Source organism: Ornithorhynchus anatinus, chromosome 3, assembly GCF_004115215.2.
Source record: "Ornithorhynchus anatinus isolate Pmale09 chromosome 3, mOrnAna1.pri.v4, whole genome shotgun sequence".
Classification (NCBI taxonomy): Eukaryota; Metazoa; Chordata; class Mammalia; order Monotremata; family Ornithorhynchidae; genus Ornithorhynchus; species Ornithorhynchus anatinus.
Window position 1 is genome coordinate 86,477,749 of NC_041730.1, and position 23,151 is coordinate 86,500,899.

At 47.8% G+C, this 23,151-nt stretch overlaps 1 protein-coding gene across 9 annotated transcripts in view; it reads right to left on the minus strand.

Annotated features, from left to right (window-relative positions):
- Nucleotides 1-23,151, minus strand: part of SGPL1 (sphingosine-1-phosphate lyase 1) — a 78,830-nt gene that overhangs the window by 32,232 nt on the left and 23,447 nt on the right. The gene's annotated exons all lie outside the window — the stretch shown is intronic.

Below are 23,151 nucleotides of genomic sequence, written 5' to 3' on the forward strand. Positions count from 1 at the left end.
CAGAGCTGGGAAAAGAGCCCAAGTTTCCTCATTGCCAGGCCTATGCTCTTTAAACTTGATTTCCTCCGATTCGAAGAAATCAGGGATGAAATGGGGCTGCTTTTAAGGAGCCAAACACTTCCTTGAATCCCACTCACACACTACCAGAGACGGTTATCTGGCAGAATCGTCCCCACAGCATAGCTAATGCCAGATTCCAAAACCTCAGTGGACCTGGCTATTCCCAGAGGCTGCATAGTCCCCTGGCCATTGTCCTGGCCCAGGGGCCTGGTCCCTGTAGGCAAAGCATCTTGTGGCACTCTGCCACTGGCCTGCTTTGTGACTTTGGGTGAGTCACTTCATTTTTCTGTGCCTCAGTTTCCTCATCTGTAAAATGGGGATTTAATATCTGTTTTCCTTCCTATTGAGTCTGTGAGCCCCATGTGAGACAGGGACTGTGTCTAACCTAATGATCTTATACCTACCCCAGTGCTTAGTAGAGTGTTTGGCACAAAGTACACATTCAACAAGTATCACCACTATTGTTATTACTCCATTAATGGCGGGGGAGGGAGTGGATCCTGGTCCCCCTGGGTGGAAGGCCGTGGGGTCCGGTAACAGCACCACCTCGGGGTGATGAGCACCAAGCCCTGACTCAGTTGAACCCATCCTAAACCTTATGCCGGCCTCCTCCAACTTTCCCATCTCCAAATCAAAGCCCGCAGTAACCCTGCCCCTGACTAGTGGAAGCCTGGCACAGGAGGCTAATTGGTGCTGCAATAAATCGGAAGGTGCAATCTCTAGGGCTGAATGAGCAGGAATGCCGAGGTGACAGATAGGAATCTGAAGGGGAAGATGGTGGGAGACAAATGAGCACCACATTATAATTACATGTTTCGGAGTCTCCTGGCTCAAAGCAATGCATTCTTTCACCACACGTGCAAATGCACATGTGCATACACACATACACTCATTCTTAATCATTATTATTAAGCTGGTAGTTATTCCATTTTAGCCCACACTCACTGAATATGCCAGGAGGAAAGGTGTATTTCTGACCCAACTCTGGACTTTCATTCCCCCTCTCAAGGCTTCAGAGCCTAGTTCTGGCATAGATCTCTCAGCATTTCCTAAGGGTCTCATTCATTCACACAGAGTCCTTCTGAGTCTATGGAAGCAGTGTGGCCTAGTGGAAAGAGGACTGGGACTGGGAGTCAGAGGATCTAAGTTCTAATCCCTGCAATGCCACTTGCCCGCTTTGTGACCCTGGGCAAGTCATAGACTGTAAGCTCATTGTGGGCAAGGAATGTATCTGTTTACTGCTGTATCGTACTCTCCCAAGTGCTTAGTACAGTGCTCTGTGCACAGTAAGTTCTCTATAAATATGACTGAATGAAACTTCTCTGTGACTCAGTTTCCTCAATTGTAAAATAGAGATCCTGCTCTCACTCCTACACAGACCGTGTGAGCCCCATATGGGACAGGGCCCATGTCTAATCTGATTAAATCATATCTACCCCAGCCCTTAGAGCAGTGCTTGACATATAATAGGAGTTTAACAAATACCATCATTATTATGGAGGAGAGGGAATTTATGACCCCATTTTACGGATGAAGAAACTGAGGCCCTGGGAGGCAGAGCATGTTGCTGAAGGTCTCCCAGGGGGTCAGCTATGGGATTTGAACTAGAAACTACATCTCTGAACAAGTGTGGGAGAATATAAAATACGACGTAGTTCACACACTTACGGGAGGGTTGATTTTTGTGGGTGTTATCCAAACCTTTTGAGTTGATTTGAAATGGCTGATTTTTGTACTATAAATTAAAGAAAAAAATACGAGGAAGTTAAGGTGAAACACAACACGCCATTTTTTCTCCTGGTGGGTGAGACTGAAGAGATTAGCTGAAAAATACCTTGCTAAAGGTATGATTTCTCCTAATTATTATTAATAGTAATAATAACTGGCACTTTTAAGCATGGACTAGGTGCCAAGCAGGGCACTAAACACTGGGGTAGATACCAGATAATCAGATTGGGCAGGGATTGTCTCTATCTGTTGCCAAATTGTACATTCCAAGCACTTAGTACAGTGCTCTGCACATAGTAAGCACTCAATAAATACTACTGAATGAACTGGACACAGTCCCTGTTCCACATGAGGCTCTGTAGGAGGAACAGGTAATGAATCTCCATTTTATAGATGAGGGAACTGAGGCACAGGAGTTATGTGACTTGCCCAAGTTCATGCAGCAGGCAAGTTATGGATCCAGGATTAGAACCCTGGCTCCCTGGCCCCAGACCAGTGGTCTTCTCACGAGGCCACACTGCTTCTCCTGGAGACGTGATCTCGGCTCAGTGAGACAGCGTGTTAGAAGCCGGGATCCTTGTCCGAGGCTTGACTGACAATTGGAAATCATTGGTATTTATTGAGTGCTTGCTCTGTGCAAAGCACTGTACTAAGTGCTTGGGAGAGTACAACAGAGTTGGCAGACATATTTTCTGCCCACAGCAAGTTTACAGTCTAGACAGAGGGCTGACTGGTGAAAGGAATTGGAGGAAGTAGCTCAAGACCCATAAAGCTTTGGTTCCTGAAGGACTCCCCTCCAGAGCCTGCACTGAAGTTGTGGTGTGGGTTATTGGTCTCCTGGTGAGCCCACATCCTCATTTCAGGCCTTACTGCCTGAATGCTCCCTTTCGTGGGAGAAGGGAGGCGCAGGGAAAAGTAGGGTGGGCCTCAGTTTCCCCATCTGTAAAACAGGGATTCACCAATCAATGGTATTTATTGAGCCCTCTATGCAGAACACTGTACTAAGCATTTTAGATTGAGTACACTACGACAAAATTAACAGAATTAAATATCTGTTCTCCCTCCTCCTTAGACCATAAGCCCCATGTAGGACAGGGATTGGGTCTGACCTGATCATCCTGTCTCTACCCCAGTACTTGGCAACCAGTAAGCACTTCTGTGTTTTTTCAATTGGATTTGTAAGCACTTACTAAGTGCCAGACACCGTACTAAGTGCCAAGTTGCTATTAAAAGTACTAACTCCATTTGGTCTTGCCAGAGCGCTCAGTACAGTGCTCTGCATACAGTTAAGCACTGAGTAACTACAACTGATTGCTTGACTGATTGCTGGATCTCGACCATGCTGAAGCTACCCCTTTGTTTCCAGCCCAGACTTTCTCCTCATTAAAACTCAACTGTTGGGCAACACCTGGTTACCCAGGGAACAGGATTCATTTGGAAAGGGAAGGCTCCAGGGAGAGTGACAGATTCAGCCTCCAGAAATGGACCAGGGCCAATCTCCTGAGGGGATTACAGCTGATTTGCCTAGAAAACAAATTGAGGCTTCAGTCCCTTCTCGTAGCTCCCGTTTCCCCCCCACCACTAAGCAAAGGCTGAGACTAAAGGGCCAGGGGGATCTCGAGATGAAAGGTGATCAGGGAAACAGCCACCCCAACCCCCTAACCCCCAAAACAGTGAGAATTATAAATCTGGGCTCTGGGTTATTTTGGCAATGGAGAGGAAGCTAGCCCGTCAGTGTGAGGGATGGGGAGGAGGGGAAACTTAAAGGTTAAAGAAATAAATTCCCCCTGCTCATTCATTCCCTGGTGCCTCCTCCAAGTGGGCCTCCGATGTTTGCCAAAGCTGCTTTTCCACAGTAGGCAACCATTCTGCACTGCTAAGATGCTTCTCCTCACCCAGGGCTGCCTGAATTTCAGCTATTGCAGTTTTTCCCAACAGACAAAGAGACCCAAACTTAGCTTGCCCAATCCACTACACAGCAACTCGGTTCTGGGGGCAGAGGGCTCCCCCAGGTGATGAAACCCAATGGAAAGATTTCACTGGGAGGCCACAGGGGGCCAGACTCTGTTCCGGGTAGATACATCACACACCTCTTGCCCCCTAGGATAGCAAGCCACACAGGGGCCAATCACCCAGATCCCGCTAGCCTGTCGGCATGGGGCTGGCGTGTATCTGTAGGGCTTTTCCAGGAAAAATTCACTTCTTTGACCCCGAACTGCAGTGGGGTGATTTAAATGCCAAACGAATATGAGCCGCACCAGAGCCGCACGCCTATCCCGGTTGCTCTGACGTTGGCAGATTACACCTCATTTATCGGGGGCAATTGGGGCAAGCCCCAGCCCTGCCCCCCGACCACCCCACAGTCAGCTTAGCGGGCCCTCAGAGTAGGCCCGGGTGGACAGTGAGGTCAGGTGGACTCCCAGACCATCCAGAGAGTACAGACCCAGGACAAGCAAACAGAAAAACACCCAATCATGACCATAACCACATCCTTTCCTACTCCTTTGGCATCCAGCGGTGACAACTGTGTGGCCAGTGTTACTTCAAGGAGCTGGCAGGGGTAATAATTGTACTAACAACCGTGGTATGTTCAGTGCTTACCCTCTGCCAAGCACAGTATTAAGCACTGGAGGAGACACAATACAATTCATTCATTCATTCATTCAATCATATTTATTAAGCACTTTCTGTGCGCAGAGCACTATACTAAGGGTTCGGGAAAGTACGATACAACAATAAACAGTGACATTCCCTGGCCACAAAAAGCTTAATCAGATCAGAGCCAGTCCCTGCCCCACACACGGCTCATAGGCTCTGGCATGGGGTGGGGTTGAAGAGGTACCAAACCCCTATTTTATCAGAGGAAACTGAGGCATAGAAAAGTTAAGTGGCTTAGCTAAGGTCACACCACAGGCAAGTTCCAGAGCCATGTCTAGAAACCGGATTTTCTGATTCCCAGGCCCAGGCTCTTTCCGCTAGACCACAGTGGTTCTTCATATTCAGGGAAAGATTTTCAAGATAGCACCAGACTGGCTTTGTGCAACCAGAGTCAACCTTGACACCCTAGCAATCTGTCTCCTCTGGACAGGGCTGAAATGATCACTCTCCCACGACCCTTTGTGTCCTACACTGCCTCTCCCTTAACAGAGATGGACCAAGATGATTCAGTGTGGACACTGAGGTGGTAATTGTGGCCACCCCACCTGTCCCTGGCTGGGGTAGAAGGGACCCTGGGTTTCAGCTAGATGTCTGAGCTGAGCGAATCTGGAACAGTGGTCTTCCCAGGAAAGGAAGATGGGAACCAGAGTTTCAAGGAAGAAAGTGCATGAGGTATTGCCAAGATGGCATAGCTAGGAAGAAAGCAGGTCTCTCCCAGGTGACATTTTCTTCAATGTTACCAAGTGGTTTGAATGCAGGCCGGTCTAGAAAATAGCCCATTTTAACCCTGATACTGAAAACCACTCAGTTCTCTCAAAGGGAGATTATACTATCTATGTTCACAATTAGGGAGGTTTCACATAACAGATGTATCCCTCTTTCCCACTCCCCCACCTCTAATCCCTCCAAGTAAAATATAATTTATGGGGTATGGGAAGGCTGCAGGACTGAGTTTGCCGGGAAGGGAAGGAGACTCGGTAGTGGAGTGAAGAAGCAGAGAAACAAGGCCAATGACTGGAGTTTTTGTTGAAAGAACACTGCATCTCGCCCCGCTACACACTGTGCCTTTCTTCCAACGGAGAAGGTCAAAAGCAGTTCCTGTCCAGCGCTTCGCTATCTGGAGTGGAAAGGTGCTGGAGAAGGGCCAGGTCTTTGTTAACTCTACTTTACTCTCTTAAAACACTTAGTACAGTGTTTCTAGGTGGTTTTTATCTGCTTTTATCTGAAAGCGTTCTGGGGGAGTTTTCACCAGGGAGGGGCACAGCCACTGGGCGCAATGTCTCTGCCCCTCTTTCATGGCCTTCTCGATGCCACTCGATTTCTATTGCTAGGGGCAGTGAAGTTGAGACCAGGCTGGGTCTTTTGGGATGGGCTAATCACGGCACTAGACCTTCTCACAAGTCAGCAGGACTTTGAACCCTGGAGATAGCTGGTTCTATCTAACCCATCCCTAAACTCTGGCCAGATGCTGCTGAAGACTAAAATTTCCCATTTGTCTGCTGACAGCGGAGAAAGGTTTTGGTTTTCTGAGCTTCTCCCTTTCCTCCCCTCGGGTGTTATTGCCCAACAAAGGATCCAGAATGCAAGTGGAGCTGGAATCTCCGGCTCTGCAGCAGGACCGGTGGGTTTGTTGAGCTGCCCAGAGAGCCCTCTATCTGAATGACTACAAACAAGCAAGGACCTGTTCCAGCCCGCTCGTCACCAGCTACCCTGGGTCCACTACAAAATGGCAGCAGGTTTTGATCAGGGACAGTTCACATCAGCAGACTGATTACCATCCAATCAACTAAGAAATAGTCCTTAAAGAAAAGTACAAGAGTCAATCAATCAATTCTATTTATTGAGCACTTATTGTGTGCAGAGCACTGTACTAAGCAGTTGGGAGTATATTATAACAGTAGGCACGTTCTCTACCCACAATGTGCTAACAGTCTAGAGCAGGAGACAATATAAATAAATGATGGATATGTAATAATAATAATATAGTACTTGTTAAGCACTTACTATGAGCCAGGCACTCTACTAAGAGCTGGGGTGGACACAAGCAAATCAGGTTGGACACAGTCCTGTCCCACATAGGGCTCACAGTCTTAATCTCCATTTTACAGATGAGAGAACTGAAGCCCAGAGAAGTTAAGTGACTTACCCAAGGTCATACGGCATACAAGGGCGGAGTCAGGATTAGAACCCACTACCTTCTGACTCCCAGGCTCATGCTCTATCCACTACGCCATGCTGCTTCTATACGTACATAAGTGCTGTGCAGCTGAGGGAGGGGTGAATGAAGTGGGGGGAAATCCAAGTGGCCAGGGCGATGCAGAAAGGAGTGGGAGAAGAGGAAATGAAGGCTTAGTCAGAGAAGGCCTCTTGGAGATCTGCCTTCAAAACGGCTTTGAAGGTACGGAGAGTAATTGTTTGTCGGCTATGAAGAGGGAGGGCGTTCAAGGCCAGCAGCAGGATGTGGGCGAGAGGTCAGCGGTGAGATAGATGAGACCGAGCTACATTGGGTAGGTTGGTGTTAGACGAGCGAAGTGTGTGGGCTAGGTTGCAGTGGGAGAGCAGCTAGGTGAAGTAGGAAGGGGCGAGGTGATTGAGTGCTTTAAAGCCAATGGTAAGGATTTCTATTTGAATCCCAGGGAGACTCCCATGAGTAAATGAGCCCAAGAGGGATTATCTAAGGAAAGTGGGACTTTCACTCACTTCTGTCCTCAGCAGAAGCCAAGGATTGTTTCCTATGCCCAGGGTTGCCAGCCTTCAGAGGGAGGATGGGGGAAAGCAAAGAAATAAGAAATATGCCACAGAGCTCAGAAAGCAATCCAGGGGTTGGTCTTCTCCAAAGGTCTCAAACTATTAACAAACAGATCTCCCAGAAGGAAGAGGGTAATGACAGGATCTGTAAAAGGAGAAGTAAGAATGAAGCAACAAAGGGAAGATGAAGCAAGTCGGACAGGAGGGGAGGGCGGCAGTGGTGTCACTGAATTGAAAGAGTACTCAGACATGGGAAGCGGTGAGAGGACCGTAAGATTAAGAACTTGCCAAGAATTCTGGCCACAATTTCTTAGGGAAATCTACGCCAGCAAGCCTAGCAGCCTAGGCCAGGACTCTGGCCTTTCATCCTAGTCCGGACTACCCAGCCAGACCTGATCATCAAAATCCAATCCAGGCTAAGGACAACATTCAGGACAAGTCGATTAATCACTCTTATTTATTGAGTGCTTACTGTGTGCAGAGCACTGTACTAAGCACTTGGAAAGTACAATATAACAGAATTGGTATACACCGTTCCCAGGTCCCTTCGATGGGGCACACTGCGTGACTTGGCAACAGGTCAGCAAAGCCTCAACTTTTAGCTTGCATTAGAGAAGGGAGAATCAAAGCTCCAGAGCTCTAATGGGACTGAACTGAGCCAAGATATTACTGTAAAGGAAGGGCCCGCTAAACCAAGAAACGGATGGTTCAGGGGCCCTTCCTGCACTACGGCACCAACGACAGAGACCAGAGCAGTGCTGCCCCAGAGGATAGACCCTGAGGGACCAAGAACCACCAATCCACGAGGAGCAACGAGGCTCAGTCGACAAAGCACGGGCCTGGAAGTCAATAGGACCTGGGTTCTAATCCCAGTTTTGTCACATGTCTGCTGTGTGACCTTGGGCAAGACACTTCACTTCTCTGGGCCTTAGTTACCTCATCTTTAAAATGGAGATTAAGAGCACAAGCCCCATGTGGGACAGGGACTGTGCCGAACCTGATTCACTTGTATCTACCCCAGTGCTTAGAACACTGCTTGGCACATAGTAAGCTCTTAATAAGTACCATCATTATTATTATTATTAAACCAGAGTGCAGCAGTGATTGGCAAAGACCAGGCACCAACAGACATACATTAGTGCGATTCTGCAGAGGAAACTAAAACTTGAAAGTATTTCAGTTGGGATAAGCTCAGTTCACTCAGCTCCCTCTCAGGGTCAGCACAGCAAGGGGAGATTCTTCCATATTCCTACGGCCGTTCTGCATTCACAAGGACCATAGTCCAATGAAGACACTGGAAAGAGCATGGGCTTGGGAGTCAGAGGTCATGGGTTTTAATCCCGGCTCTGCCACTTGTCTGCTGTGTGACCTTGGGCAAGTCACTTAACTTCTCTGTGCCTGTTACCTCGTCTGTAAAAATGGGGATTAAAAAATGTGAGCCCCATGTGGGACAATCTGATTACCCCATATCTACCCCAGCGCTTAGAACAGTGCTCTGCACATAGTAAGCGCTTAACAAATACCATAATTACTATTATTATTAATGCCAAAACCCTCGGCAGGGGAGGACAAATGGACAGAGAAAGGACAGGCAGAGACAGTGGGCCCAGCTGAGACTGACCTCTTCAATACATTCTTTATCTGTGCCGATTCCCAAATAATTCTTTGGAATACTAACATGCTCTTACCTCTACCCAACTTCCCAAGTTCTGTGGTTAAGCAGCATCCTCAAACAGTCCTAAATGACTGTATATATCCCTTTTCCAAAGGAAAGGTCAACTTGTAGAGGTGTTCCCTTCTTAAGATCTATTCCAGACTGTAGACTAGATACATCTTTCCTCTAGACTAAGTTCCTTGTAGGCAGGGAATGCGTCTACCAACTCTGTTATCTACACTTTCCCAAGTGCTTAGTACAATGCTTTGCACATACTAAGCACTTAATAAACATCACTGATTGATTCTTCTACTGGAAGTCTGGTGCTTTCCTACTTAGACTGTGAGCCCCATGTGGGACAGTAACTGTCCGGCTTTATTAACTTGAATTTATCTTCTTCAGCACTTAGTATAATGCTTGGCACATTGTAAGTGCTTAATAAATACCACAGTTATTTTTATTATTATCAGATTCAGGGTGATTTGGGCTTTGTTCTTCATCCAAATCAATCAATGGTATTTACTGCGCACTCATTTTGTGTAGAGCATTGTTCTAAGGGCTTGGGAGAATACAATACAGTTGGTAGACACAGCCCCTGCCTTCAAGGAGTTTGCAGTCTAGAGAGGGTGCTTACAGTCTAGCTCACAGTTTATCCCAATCACTTGTGGAATAAATTATGCCAAGTGATCAAGGCATCTTCTGAGTCCAAGGGATGGAACTTTCCAAGAATGCAAACACCTCTCTGTAAAATTCCACTACAGAGCTTTGATGGAGCATTGAAAACACACTGGGATTGTGCAATTATTTCTCTGGAGGTCTTAAGCAAAGGTTTAGATTTAGAATTTGGGATGTTTCTGGGAGGACCTTGTGAATTTTTATGTTTGAGTATTCTGGCAAAAGTTCTGTTTTTGTTCCTTGCTCCCAGAAGCACCTTCAGGATAGGGACTGCCTTGCTCTGCTTTGCCAACTGTCCACTTTGCCTAATCAGTCAGGGCTCTTGCTCTGGAGAGGCCCACTAGAATTCATTCAATAGTATTTATTGAGCGCTTACTATGTGCAGAGCACTGTACTAAGCGCTTGGGATGAACAAGTCGGCAACAGATAGAGACAGTCCCTGCCGTTTGACGGGCTTACAGTCTAATCGGGGGAGACGGACAGACAAGAACAATGGCACTAAACAGCGTCAAGGGGAAGAACATCTCGTAAAAACAATGGCAACTAAATAGAATCAAGGCGATGTACAATTCATTAACAAAATAAATAGGGTAACGAAAATATATACAGTTGAGCGGACGGGTACAGAGCTGTGGGGATGGGAAGGGAGAGGTGGAGGAGCAGAGGGAAAAGGGGAAAATGAGGCTTTAGCTGCGGAGAGGTAAAGGGGGATGGCAGAGGGAGTAGAGGGGGAAGAGGAGCTCAGTCTGGGAAGGCCTCTTGGAGGAGGTGATTTTTAAGTAAGGTTTTGAAGAGGGAAAGAGAATCAGTTTGGCGGAGGTGAGGAGGGAGGGCGTTCCGGGACCGCGGGAGGACGTGACCCGGGGGTCGACGGCGGGATAGGCGAGACCGAGGGACGGCGAGGAGGTGGGCGGCAGAGGAGCGGAGCGTGCGGGGTGGGTGGTAGAAAGAGAGAAGGGAGGAGAGGTAGGAAGGGGCAAGGTGATGGAGAGCCTTGAAGCCTAGAGTGAGGAGTTTTTGTTTGGAGCGGAGGTCGATAGGCAACCACTGGAGTTGTTTAAGAAGGGGAGTGACATGCCCAGATCGTTTCTGCAGGAAGATGAGCCGGGCAGCGGAGTGAAGAATAGACCGGAGCGGGGCGAGAGAGGAGGAAGGGAGGTCAGAGAGAAGGCTGACACAGTAGTCTAGCCGGGATATAACGAGAGCCCGTAATAGTAAGGTAGCCGTTTGGGTGGAGAGGAAAGGGCGGATCTTGGCGATATTGTAGAGGTGAAACCGGCAGGTCTCGGTAACGGATAGGATGTGTGGGGTGAACGAGAGGGACGAGTCAAGGATGACACCGAGATTGCGGGCCTGCGGGACGGGAAGGATGGTCGTGCCATCCACGGTGATGGAGAAGTCTGGGAGCGGACCGGGCTTGGGAGGGAAGATGAGGAGCTCAGTCTTGCTCATGTTGAGTTTTAGGTGGCGGGCAGACATCCAGGTGGAGACGTCCCGGAGGCAGGAGGAGATGCGAGCCTGAAGGGAGGGGGAGAGGACAGGGGCGGAGATGTAGATCTGCGTGTCATCTGCGTAGAGATGGTAGTCAAAGCCGTGAGAGCGAATGAGTTCACCGAGGGAGTGAGTGTAAATGGAGAACAGAAGAGGGCCAAGAACTGACCCTTGAGGAACTCCAACAGTTAAAGGATGGGAGGGGGAGGAGGCTCCAGCGTAGGAGACCGAGAATGATCGGCCAGAGAGGTAAGAGGAGAACCAGGAGAGGACAGAGTCTGTGAAGCCAAGGTGAGATAAGGTACGGAGGAGGAGGGGATGGTCGACAGTGTCAAAGGCGGCAGAGAGGTCAAGGAGGATCAGAATGGAGTAGGAGCCATTGGATTTGGCAAGAAGGAGGTCATGGGTGACCTTAGAGAGAGCGGTCTCGGTAGAGTGGAGGGGACGGAAGCCAGATTGGAGGGGGTCTAGGAGAGAATGGGAGTTAAGGAATTCTAGGCATCGATCGTAGACGACTCGTTCTAAGATTTTGGAAAGGAAGGGTAGTAGGGAGATAGGACGATAACTGGAGGGGGAAGTGGGGTCAAGAGCGGGTTTTTTTAGGATGGGGGAGACGTGGGCGTGTTTGAAGGCAGAGGGGAAGGAGCCCTTGGAGATCGAGTGGTTAAAAATAGAAGTTAAGGAAGGGAGGAGGGCAGGGGCGATGGTTTTAAGAAGGTGAGAGGGAATGGGGTCCGAGGCGCAGGTGGAGGGGGTGGCACTTGCGAGGAGGGAGGAGATCTCCTCTGAGGATACTGCAGGGAAGGATGGGAAAGTAGGGGAGGGGGTTGTTGGGGGGGAGGGGACACTCAAGGCCAAGCTCAACCCTGGAGAAGCAGCATGGCCTAGTAGATAGAGCACAGGGCTAGGAGTCAGAGGACTTAGATTCTAATCCCAGGTCCGCTACTTGTATGCTGTGTGTTCTTGGGCAAATCACTTCACTTCTCTGTGCCTAACTCATCTGTAAAATGGGGATTCAGATCGTGAGCCCCATGTGGGACATGGACTGCTACTAACCTGATTAGCTTGTATCTACTCCAGAGCTTAGTACAGTGCCTGGCACATAGTAAGCGTTTAAATACCATAAAAAAAAATCCCTCCTGAGAAAGCAGGGCCTCCAGCAGCGCCAGTAGCAGCTCCAGGTGAAGCCCCCCTCCCAGACTATGGAATGTAGTTGGGTCATTTCGTCTTCATCAGATTCAGTTAAACATGCATTTTTTGGCTTTAAACATACAGAGAAGCCCACGATGCCTTAAAACTCCTCTTGGGATTCATTAGAAGTCAAAAAATGGGAATCCCTGCCAGGCCCACCAGGTCAGAAAGAAAGGACTTCTTGTGAAGAGCCCTGAAGTTCAACAACTAGGCTGTCTGATTCCAAGAAGCCGGACATTACAGAGATAAGGACCCTCTTGGGAAAAGAATTGGAAGAGAGCCAAAGCTCTCTCTGGTGAGCAAGCAAGGAGCTTCAAATGACCGAAACCCTGGGGAGTGAGCCATAGCAAGCCAGGCCCACAGATTTACAATCAAGAATTTGCATAACTGCTGAGGAAAGAGGCCTCTCTCATCGTCTACTACAGCATTACCTAGATTTCTCAACGCTACTTCAAGACATCTCTACCTGGATGCCCTCCCATCACCTCAAACTTAATATGGCTAAAACTGAACTTCTTATCTTCCATCCCCAAAACTGTCCTCCTGCTCACTTTCCCATCACTGATTACGGCACCACCATCCTTCCTGTCTCACAAGCCCATAACTTTGTCATTATCCTTGATTCCTCTCTCTCGTTCCACCCACATATGCAAGCCACCATTAACTCTCGTCAGTTCTACCTTCACAACATTGCCAAAATCTGCCCCTTCCTCTCCGTCCACACTGCTACCACATTAATGCAAGCACTTATCTTATCCCGCCTTGATTATTGTATCAGCCTCCCCGCTGACCTCCCTGCCTCCTCTCTCCACTCCAGTCCATACTCCATTCTGCTGCCCAAATCATTTTCCTTCTAAAACGTTCCCCCTATGTTTCCCCCTTCCTCAAGAAACTCCAGTGATTGCTCATCCATCTCGGCACCAAACAAAAGCTCCTCGCCACTGGCTTTAGAGCATTTAATCACCTTGACCCCTCCTACCTCACCTCGCTACTCTCCTACTTCAACCCAGCCCGCACTACTTTGCTCCTCTAATGCCAACCTCTCACTGTACCTCGATCTCGTCTGTCTCGCTGCCGACCTCTCGCCCACATCCTGCCTCTGGTCTGGAATGCCCTCACTCCTCATGTCAGACAGAAAATGGCTCTCCCCAACTTCAAAACCTTACCGAAGGCACATCTCCAAAAAGCCTTCCCTGACTAAGCCCTCCTCTCCTCTTCTCCCACGCCTTCTGTGATGCTCTTACTTGCTCCTTCATTCATCCTCCCTCCCATCCCCACAGCTCATAAGAATGTATCTGTATGTATCTGTAATTTATCTATTTATATTAATGCATAAATAGACTCTAATAATAATAATAATAATGTTGGTATTTGTTAAGCGCTTACTATGTGCCGAGCACTGTTCTAAAAGCTGGGGTAGACACAGGGGAATCAGATTGTCCCGCGTGGGGCTCACAGTCTTAATCCCCATTTTACAGATGAGGGAACTGAGGCACAGAGAAGTTAAGTGACTTGCCCACAGTCACACAGCTGACAAGTGGCAGAGCTGGGACTCTAGACTATGAGCTCGTTGTGGGCCGGAATGTATCTCTTTGTTGTTATACTGTACTCTCCCAAGCGCTTAGTATAATGCTTTACATACAGTAAGAGTGCTCAATAAATATGACTGACTGAATGAATGAATGAATGAATGGGTAAATTGCTTAACTTATCAGTGCTTCCATTTCCTTATATTTTTCTTTATAAGTGGCATTTGTAAAGCGCTTACTATGTGCCAGGCTCTGTATTAAACAGCTGGGGTAGATACAAGATAACCAGGTTGGACACAGTCCATGTCCCACATAAGGCTCATGATCCTAATCCCCATTTTACAGATGAGGTAACTGAGGCACAGACAAGTGAAGTGACTTGCCCAAGGTCACTGCAGAAAAGTGATGGATCCTGGGTTAGAACCCAGGTCCTTCAACTCCCAGGCCCGTGTTCTTTCCACAAGGCCACAGTGCTTATCTTTAAAATGGGGATAAAAACCCTGCTCCCTCTCCCTCTTATACTGTGAGCTTCCCACCGTGGGATAGGAACTGTAGCTGTGTCGACCTCAGTGCTTAGCACACAATAATTGCTTCATAAATTCCACAATTATTCATTCTTTGAGCTATTTGCTCCAGGCAACCTTCAAGAAAACTTCCATCCTGACCCACTTGCATGCTCAGAGTAGCAAAAATCTTGAGTCGGGGGCTTATACTAGCCCCCCCAAAATGATGGAGCAACTCAGTGTGGGAAATATTTACATTCCATTCTAATTCAGCACTAGCCCTGACCCTCTGAAGGGAAGAAAACTGACTTTCCAAATCCCCATGCAAATCTGACATTTGACTAAAGAGTCTCGGGTAATAATCACCAGTATTTAGAGAGTACCTCAGCATGCCAAACACTGAATTAAATGCTTGGGAGATGCAACAGAATTACTAGATATGATCCCCTTCCTCAAGTAGCTGACCAACTAGTAGGAGTGAATAAGATCTCGTGCCTATTGCTAAGTGAATTTTTGGATTTCAGCTTAGTGTTTTCCTGAAAATCAGAGTTATTTAGTGGGTGTCAGCATCATAGGTACCTTGACTCTGTAGAGTAAGGGGCGTGTTTCCTCCTTTGACTTTGAAGGCCGACCATTTCTTTATCCATGATGTTTGTTGAGCGCTTACTGTGTGCAGAGCACTTGGGAGAGTATAATACAACAGAGTTCCTAGACACAGTCGCTGCCCACAATGAGCTCACAGACCATTTATCACAGTGTACCATACATCTGATCACATGAGGGAGGCAAGTTCTTTCAAAAGCCCAGTTGCCTGGGTGGCCTAACTGCCAGAACACCAGCCTGGTTATTGGCTACTGCCAGCAGTCCTGCCTGGCTTCCTGTGGGTTGAGCAAGAATTTTCTCCTCTCCAGACTGGTTTCCTCATCTGCAGAGTGAAAAGAGTAATCCATGTGCTGACACCTTCTTCCCTCCAGGAATTCTGGTGGCTTTAAAGCACTCCATCACCTTCTCTCCTCCTACAACTCAGCCCTCATACTTCAATCCTCTAGTGCTACTCTTCTTACTGTGCCTCTATCTCGCCTGTCTCGAGGCCCATCCCTGGCCCACATCCTGCCTCTGGGCTGGAATGACCTCTCTCCTCAAATCCGACAGACAATTACTTTCCCCTCATTCAAAGCCTTATCGAAGGCACATCTCCTCCAAGAGGTCTTCCCAGGCTAAACTTTACTTTTCCTCATCTCCCACTCCTTTGTGTGTTGTCCTGACTTGCTCCCTTTACTCTTCCCCCTGGCCCCAACCCCAAAGCACTTATGTATATATCTGTAATTTTATTTATTTATATTGATGTCTGTCTCACCACTCTAGACTGTGACCTGGTTGTGGGCAGGGATTGTCACTGCTTATTGCTATACTGTACTTTCCCAAGAGCTTAATACACTGCTCTGCCCACAGTGAGTGCTTAATAAATATGACTGAATGAATGAATGAGGAATGAATAGGTGTCTAAACAGGACTGGGAAACTCATGGGGCCCTACAGGCTCAACACCAGATAGATGTACAGAGCAAGCAGCACATTGCCCAGATTCGAATCCCAACTTCCTTTATCTTCTCCCCGACTAACCGGTAAATAATTCCTGTAAGAAGGAGCTCAGTGAAGTTAAGGCCCTCCCAAGGATGGAGGCAGACTATAAAGAAGACAGCAATGAGACTGTAAGCTTGTTATATTGCCCACTCCCAAATGCTTACTAGAGTACTCCACACACAGAAAGTACTTGATAATGTCTGCTGTGTCACCTTGGGCGTCACTTCCCTTCCCTGTGCCTCAGTTTCCTCATTGTAAAATGGGGATTAAGACTGTGAACCCCCTGTGGGACAGAGGCTGCATCCAACCTGATCATCCTATATCTACCCCAATGCCTAGTACAGTGCTTGGCACAGAGTAAGTGCTAAACAAATACCATTTAAAAAAGAAAATTAAAATGAATAAATACTATTAATTGATTGATGTGAAAGGGACCCAGCCAGAGCAGATGACTAAATTACACTGTTGTCCCGGGCCCATCAGCAGCACCCTACCTGCCTCCTACCCTTCTTGGGATGATCCCAGCCGCCGAGCACATGGGCATTTCAGAATCAGCACCCCCACCCCAGCTCCCTGTGAAAATGGATCTTTCCTTTTACTTCAATGCACTTAGAAGGCAAGTAGTGCCAAGATGCTCTCTCAAAATACCAATTATTTATGGGGCTTTTTTATGGGTCCACTGTTCAAAACTCAGATCTTTTTTAAGGAACAATTAGGTGACTAAAAATTGTTTGGAGCATGGCCTAAGAACAATCTCTTCCTGGCTCTGACTTGAGCGAGCCTAGTACATATCAGAACGGAGACAGGGATCTGAAAATCCTTCCCAGAACTGATTAAGTTGGCGCTTGAAAACTCTGACCTCATTCCGAACAGGGCTTTTGTTTACCTACAAAGAATAGTAGTCTGTCTCCTCTTAGAAGCTGACTCAGCAGCTACCCCTTAGGTGTCAGGTTGACGGGAGGAGAGGAGGGGGGGAACTCAGAAGAACTTGCAGAACTGGGTTGGGTTTCACTTTCCCGGGAAAACAGGAGGAAAAAGAGAATTTCATTTTCTACTGAGAGGTGAACCCTCACGAGGCTTTGGCTCCTCTGGCAGGATTAGCGACCTTTCCCTCCCAGAGGCTTTGGGAGTAGGTGAGTGGCCACCTGCAGCCACCATGACCGGTGCCCCCAACCCAAGACAGTTCTGTGGGCCACTGAGTATGATGACCAGGCAAGGACCATGATTCACTCTGGGGGCGGGGCGAAGCACATAATGGACTGGTGTTCCGACTAATGTTCTACCAGGATTATTCCCCAACATGCTTCACTCTCTTCCCCAGGTGAGGGTGTTTGTCCATGTTGTTTCTGAGAAGGCTAATGGTGTCCGCCCTGGGTTCTAGCACAGTTCTACAAGCAGACCCCAGGTCCCGAACAACTGCATGAAATAATGCAGAGAGACATCACGTGCTAAGCAGCAGGCTTAGAGGATAGAGCGCAGGCCTGGGTGTCAGGAGGACCTGGGATTTAATCCCAGCTCTGCTACTTGTCCGCTGTGTGACTCTGTGCAAGTCTTCACTTCTCTGTGACTCAGTTACCTTATCTGAAAAATGGGAGTTAAGAATGTGAGCCCCATATGGGACAGGGACTGTGTCCAACCTGATTAACTTACACGAACTCCAGGGCTTAGAACAGTGCGTGGCACATAGTAAGCACTTAACAAATACCATAATTATTACATTGTTATTATTATTATTATTAGCTTTATTGCTGACAAAGCCCTGGATTCTCAAACCCTGCTCTGCCCCACAGTGCAGCACCTATCCTTATGATACAACCGTTCGTCGCTCCTCTTATCCTGGTCTCATTCCGCAAAAAAGGATACAAGCCTCGAAAAGAGAAGCGCCCTGAACAATGAGGATCAAACCGCCAGTTGGTGGCAAAATCAGGATTGGAACTCCCACCCCAAGATCTGTCTATCTCTTTGGGAAGCAGCGTGGCCTAGGGGCAAGAGAGGGGAGATGGAGATAGGATAATATTCTAGAAAAAAGATCTAGGCAGCAGAGTGAAGTATGGACTGGGGAGGAGAGAGTTTGGAGGCAGGGAGGTCAAAGAGGAGGCTGATGCGGTAGTCGAGTTGAGAAGTGAGAAGCAATGTGGTCCAGTGGGAAAAAAACACAGGAAGAGAGGAGATGAGTACAGAATGATATTTTAGAAAAGTGATCCAGATGGCAGAGTGAAGTATGAGGAGGGGAGAGCCCGAAGGGAGAGCGGTCTGTGACTGGGCTGATGCAGGAGTCAGATTGGGATATGACCGAATGAGAAATAGAGTGGCCTGGTGGAAAGGGCCGGGGCATCAGAGGACCTGGATTCTAATCCTGACTCTGCCACTTGCCTTTGATATGACCCTGGGCAAGTCGCTTAACTTTTCTGTGCCTCAGCTGTAAAATGGGGATTCTATACCAGTTCTCCCTTCTCCTTAAATGTGAGTCCTACTTGGAACAGGAACTGTGTCCAACCTGATTAACTTGTACCTACCCCAGCCCTTAGAAGCCCTTGAAACATAATAGGCTTCACAAATACCATAAAAAAGGGCACTGGGTCCGATCTGATTGCATTGTATCGATCTCAGCACTTAGCAGATAGTAAGCTCTTTAACAAACACCAGAGTTATTACTGATTCACCCTCCCAAGGAATTCTGGGCCTGAGTGTTCCTGGAAAGATTCTGCAGTCAAAGACACTGCACCTTAGGGCTGTGAAGATAAGAGGTTCTAGAGGCAGAACTCAAAATCTGGAAAGCCTAGACATTACAGTTTTCAGGATTGAAAAGGGGGCTGTTCAGGAGGTTATGGTTTTGGGGGGTTTTTACGGTATTTCATTCAATTCAATCGTATTTATTGAGCTCTTACTGTGTGCAGAGCACTGTACTAAGAGCTTGGAAAGTACAATTGGGCAACAATTCGTTCTTTGTCAAGCACTTACTATTGTGTCAAACACTGTTCCAAGTGCTGGGGTAGGTACAAGTAAATTCAGTCAGACACAGTCTCTTTCCCACATGGGACTCTCAGTCCAGTAGGAGGGAGAACAGGTAACCCCATCTTTTGAGCTGAGGAACCTGAGGCACAGAGTAAAGTGATTGGCTCAAAATCACACAGAAAGAATTGGCAGAGCAGGGATTAGAACGCAGGTCCTTCCAACTCCCGGATCCGTGCTCTCTCTACTGGGCCATGCTGCTTCTCACAGGGCTTTGGGTTCTCGCTACTTTAGCATCTGTGGGAAAAGGCAGTACTGAGCACTCACTCCTTCTAAATATCAAGTTGTCCTGAATCACAGAGTTCACAATGCCTCTTTCACAAGGCACAGTTCCTGCGACACACTGAGCGGGTGTCTTGCAACAAGGCCAGACTGATGACCATTCTGCTTACTGAAGAGCTGCTTATCACATGGCAGTGTGAGGTTGACCATTTCCTGCTCTGACAGTAAGAATTAATGCAGTAAGATCTGAACAACCACAGTGACGCAAATATCCGCTTCCATACCGTCCTGGACAGTCATTCTTATTACAGAGCCTCGATACACAGCCCTGGATCAGTCCTGAGTCGACAGCTGGTCAGAGCCAGTACTGGGATTTAAGTCAGGGGGACTCTCTAAACCAGCCCCAGTGAGAGCAAACAGGAATTGAAATGGGTCTAGGTTCTCTTTCGGGGCTGCTACTGCCTGGGACTTAACTCTATCCCAAGGGACCACAGGCATGCAGTGTTTATCGTATTTGTTATGCACTTACCATAGGCCAGGCACTGTATTGAGTGCTGAGGTAGATGCAAGCTAATCAGTTTGGACAAAGTCCAGGTCCCACATAGGGTTCACAGTCTTAATCCCCATTTCACAGATGAGGTAACTGAGGCGCAGAGAAGTTAACTGATTTGCCCAAGATCCCACAGCACACAAGTGGCAGAGCCAGGATTAGAATTCCAGGTCCTTCTGATTCCCAGACCCATGCTCCATCCACTAGGCCACACTGCATTCCTTCCACAATTACACAGCAGTACCCCATGTCCAAGATCCAAGGCCACTGCCTGGCTTAGAGCCCACAAAATGGGGCTGGAAGGAAAAAAAGAGCTGCCAGCCAAGACTGGGACTGGAGCAAAGTGGGTGCCAATGGAACCCGGCCCTGCCACCTTGGTATTTCCGAAGCCCACGTGTGTGTCCTGCCCGGCCCTGACAGAGCACTCTTTCTGATAGCTGACCCTTCACCTCCTCTTTGGCTGGTCCCGTGAGTCAGATCGACAGATATCTGCCCATCTCAAAGAGACCTGGAAGAAGCCTTTCCAGCCTCACCTCCTTGGCCCTTGTCTCCTGGCTTCCCCTACTCCGATGACTCAGCGTACGTAAACAGCCCTGTTGGGTTGGAATTGCGTACGGGTTTGGCTTATATCTGGTTTATACAGCTAGGAGTGTTTGTTCTGACTCCCCCTTCCCAGCCCCACATCCCGGTTTAAGATCGAAGGTCTCGAAGAGCAATGCCATGGTCCCGCCCCTTCCTTTGCAACTCTGGGCCTCCTTCGCAGAGTCGATGCTCGAGATATATCGGGTGCTGGCTGACGCGTAATACTCTGAAGAATAATAACATTTGTTAAGCACTTACTATGTGCCGGGCACTGTACTAACTATTGGAGCAGGTACAAAATAATCGGGTGGGAGACAGTCCCTGCCCCACACAGGGCTCACAGTCTTAATCCCCATTTTACAGATGAGGTAACTGAGGGTCAGAGAAATTAAGTGACTTGCCCCAAGGTCACGAAGCAGACAAGTGCCAGGGCGGGGATTAGAACCCAGGTCCTCTGACTCCCAAGTCTCGGCTCTTTCCACTAGACCACAATACTTCGCTCGTAAGGCTTCCATCACTCACCGAGGACCAGGACTTCCCGGTCTTGGCTATCCAACAACAGGGCCCTGCATGAGGCCTCTCAGACTGAGGACAGGAGAGAGAGAAATGCTGTCGCTAAATCGGGGAGGATCCAGATCCCTGTATTTATATGGCCTCTTCCTCTGGGAGAGGGTTTTGAGGCTGGCTCTCTCCTGTACCCACCCCAATCCACAGTCCACATGCTTCCGGGGAGAAGCGCTCCACCCTCGGAGAGCCCGAAGAGGCCCAGGAAGGTCCAGCTTGCATTTGTTTGGAGCTGGAAGGGAAAGCGGCTGCTCGACAGCCATGGGGGAGCAGGTCTTAATTTGTAAAAAAAACCCCATCCCATTCTACCAGGAGAAGTGGCATGACCTAATAGATAGAGCACAGGCCTGAGAGTCAGAAGAACCTGGGTTCAAATTCTGGCTCTGCCACTTTTCGGCTACGTGACCATGGACACGTCACTTCACTTCTTGGTGCCTCAGTTACCTCATCTGTAAAATGTGACGAATACTCTAAGTCCCACTTTAGGACAGGGACTGTGTCCCACCTGATTAGTTTATATTAATCCCAGCACTTCGTTAGGCACTGTCCTAATACCATTTTAAAAAAAAAAAAAGCAGCCTGGCCTCAAGGAGGCCTGGGCTCTAATCCCGGCTCCAGCACTTTCCTGCCATGTTGGACACTGGGCAGATCACTTAACTTCTCTGAGCCTCATTTTCCGCATCTGTAAAAGGGGGATTAAATGCCTGTTCTTCCCCCCGCTGGGACTCTAAGCCCTGGGACAGGGATTGTTTTGGATCTGATTGCAATTACCCCATGGCTGAGCACATAGTAAGCCCTTACCAAATACAATTAAAATTATTATTGTGATTGTCTTGGAGGTCCAGCCAAAGTGGAAAGCATCAGGGGCAAACAGGCACTCAAGGTTATTGGATGAGAAGGAAGAGGAAGGTTGCTGTCATCCTATGGGCTAGCGCATAGAGCCTAAACCTAGGAATCAAAGGATGTGGGTTCTAATCCCAGCTCTACCACTTGTCTGTTCCGTGACTCTGGGCAAGTCACTTAACTTCTTAACTCAGTTCCCTCATCTGCCCAATGGAGATTCAATACTTGTTTTCTTTCCTATTTAGACTGTGAGCCCCACAGTCTATCTACCCCAGCACTTAGTACAGCACTTGGCACATAGTGAGTGCTTAACAAATACTACAATTATTATTATTATCATCTGCTCAATGGAGATTCAATATTTGTTTTCTTTCCTGTTTCGACTGTGAGCCCCATATGGGACCTGATTACCTTCTATCTAACCCAGCACTTAGTACAGCACTTGGCACACAGTGAGTGCTTAACAAATACCACAATTATTATTATTATTATCATCTGAGGGAAAATGCTCCAGAAAAGAACAGCTAGCATTCCTTCCAAAACATTACGGCTCTCAAGGGGGCCAGAATAGAACCTATTTATTGCTCAATTAAAGTGTATACTTTCTGCCTGAAATACATAGTGAGATGCACTATATTTGTTCAGTTCATTTTGGACAGTCCATCACTGGAATTAACTCTAGTTACTCTGATTTAGAAGCTCTGGCAACCTCCAGGAAGGCCACAGGCAGAGAAAAAACATCATCAGACCAGCTCCAAGGCAAATCACAACTGGGGAAAAATATTGGAAGTCGCAGCTGCTAGTGAGACTGCTTAGAAAATGAAACACAGAACACAGTTCTACAGCAACAAATTTTCTGCTAAAGGTTTTGACCGTAAATATATGGTAAAAGGATTTCATTTGGGCAAAACGCTGTGCCTTGAGGCTGTCAAAACCCAATAGGTAAATAAGACTGAATAAATGAAGGCTAGCCAAGCCTTTGCAAAGAACATCAAGCCCACAGATCCTAAAATACACCAGTTTCCCATCTCAATCCAGATGAGCCTTTAACCACTGTTTACCACCCCTACACACATATATCCTCTCCTAGTTTGCCCAGATGGGAAGTGAAGCTTTCAGAAGGAAAATCCTATTAAGGGGGCTCTGGGTCTAACAGAGGTGGTAACGAATTACCTCTGATGTCACAGAAATAGGGGAAGTGCAGGAAAGTCACCGGCATTAACAAAGAGAACCAATCAATCCTGTGCTTACTATGTGCAAAGCACTGAACTAAGCAATGGGAGAGTACACTATAACAGAACTGGTAAATATGCTCTCTGCCCAACACGATCTTAGTCTAGAGTCCCAGAACCGGAGAAACCTGACTGAATAAAGTATGACTGAAAATCTGAACATAGCCCTGAAATTCTACTTCCTGCCTCTCCAGGAGTAAAGGGAAGGGGAGCACGGCAGGTAAACAGCAGCAGGTAGAAGCAGGTAGCAGCAGGTAGAAGCAGCGTGGCGCAGTGGAAAGAGCACGGGCTTTGGAGTCAGGGCTCATGAGTTCGAATCCCAGCTC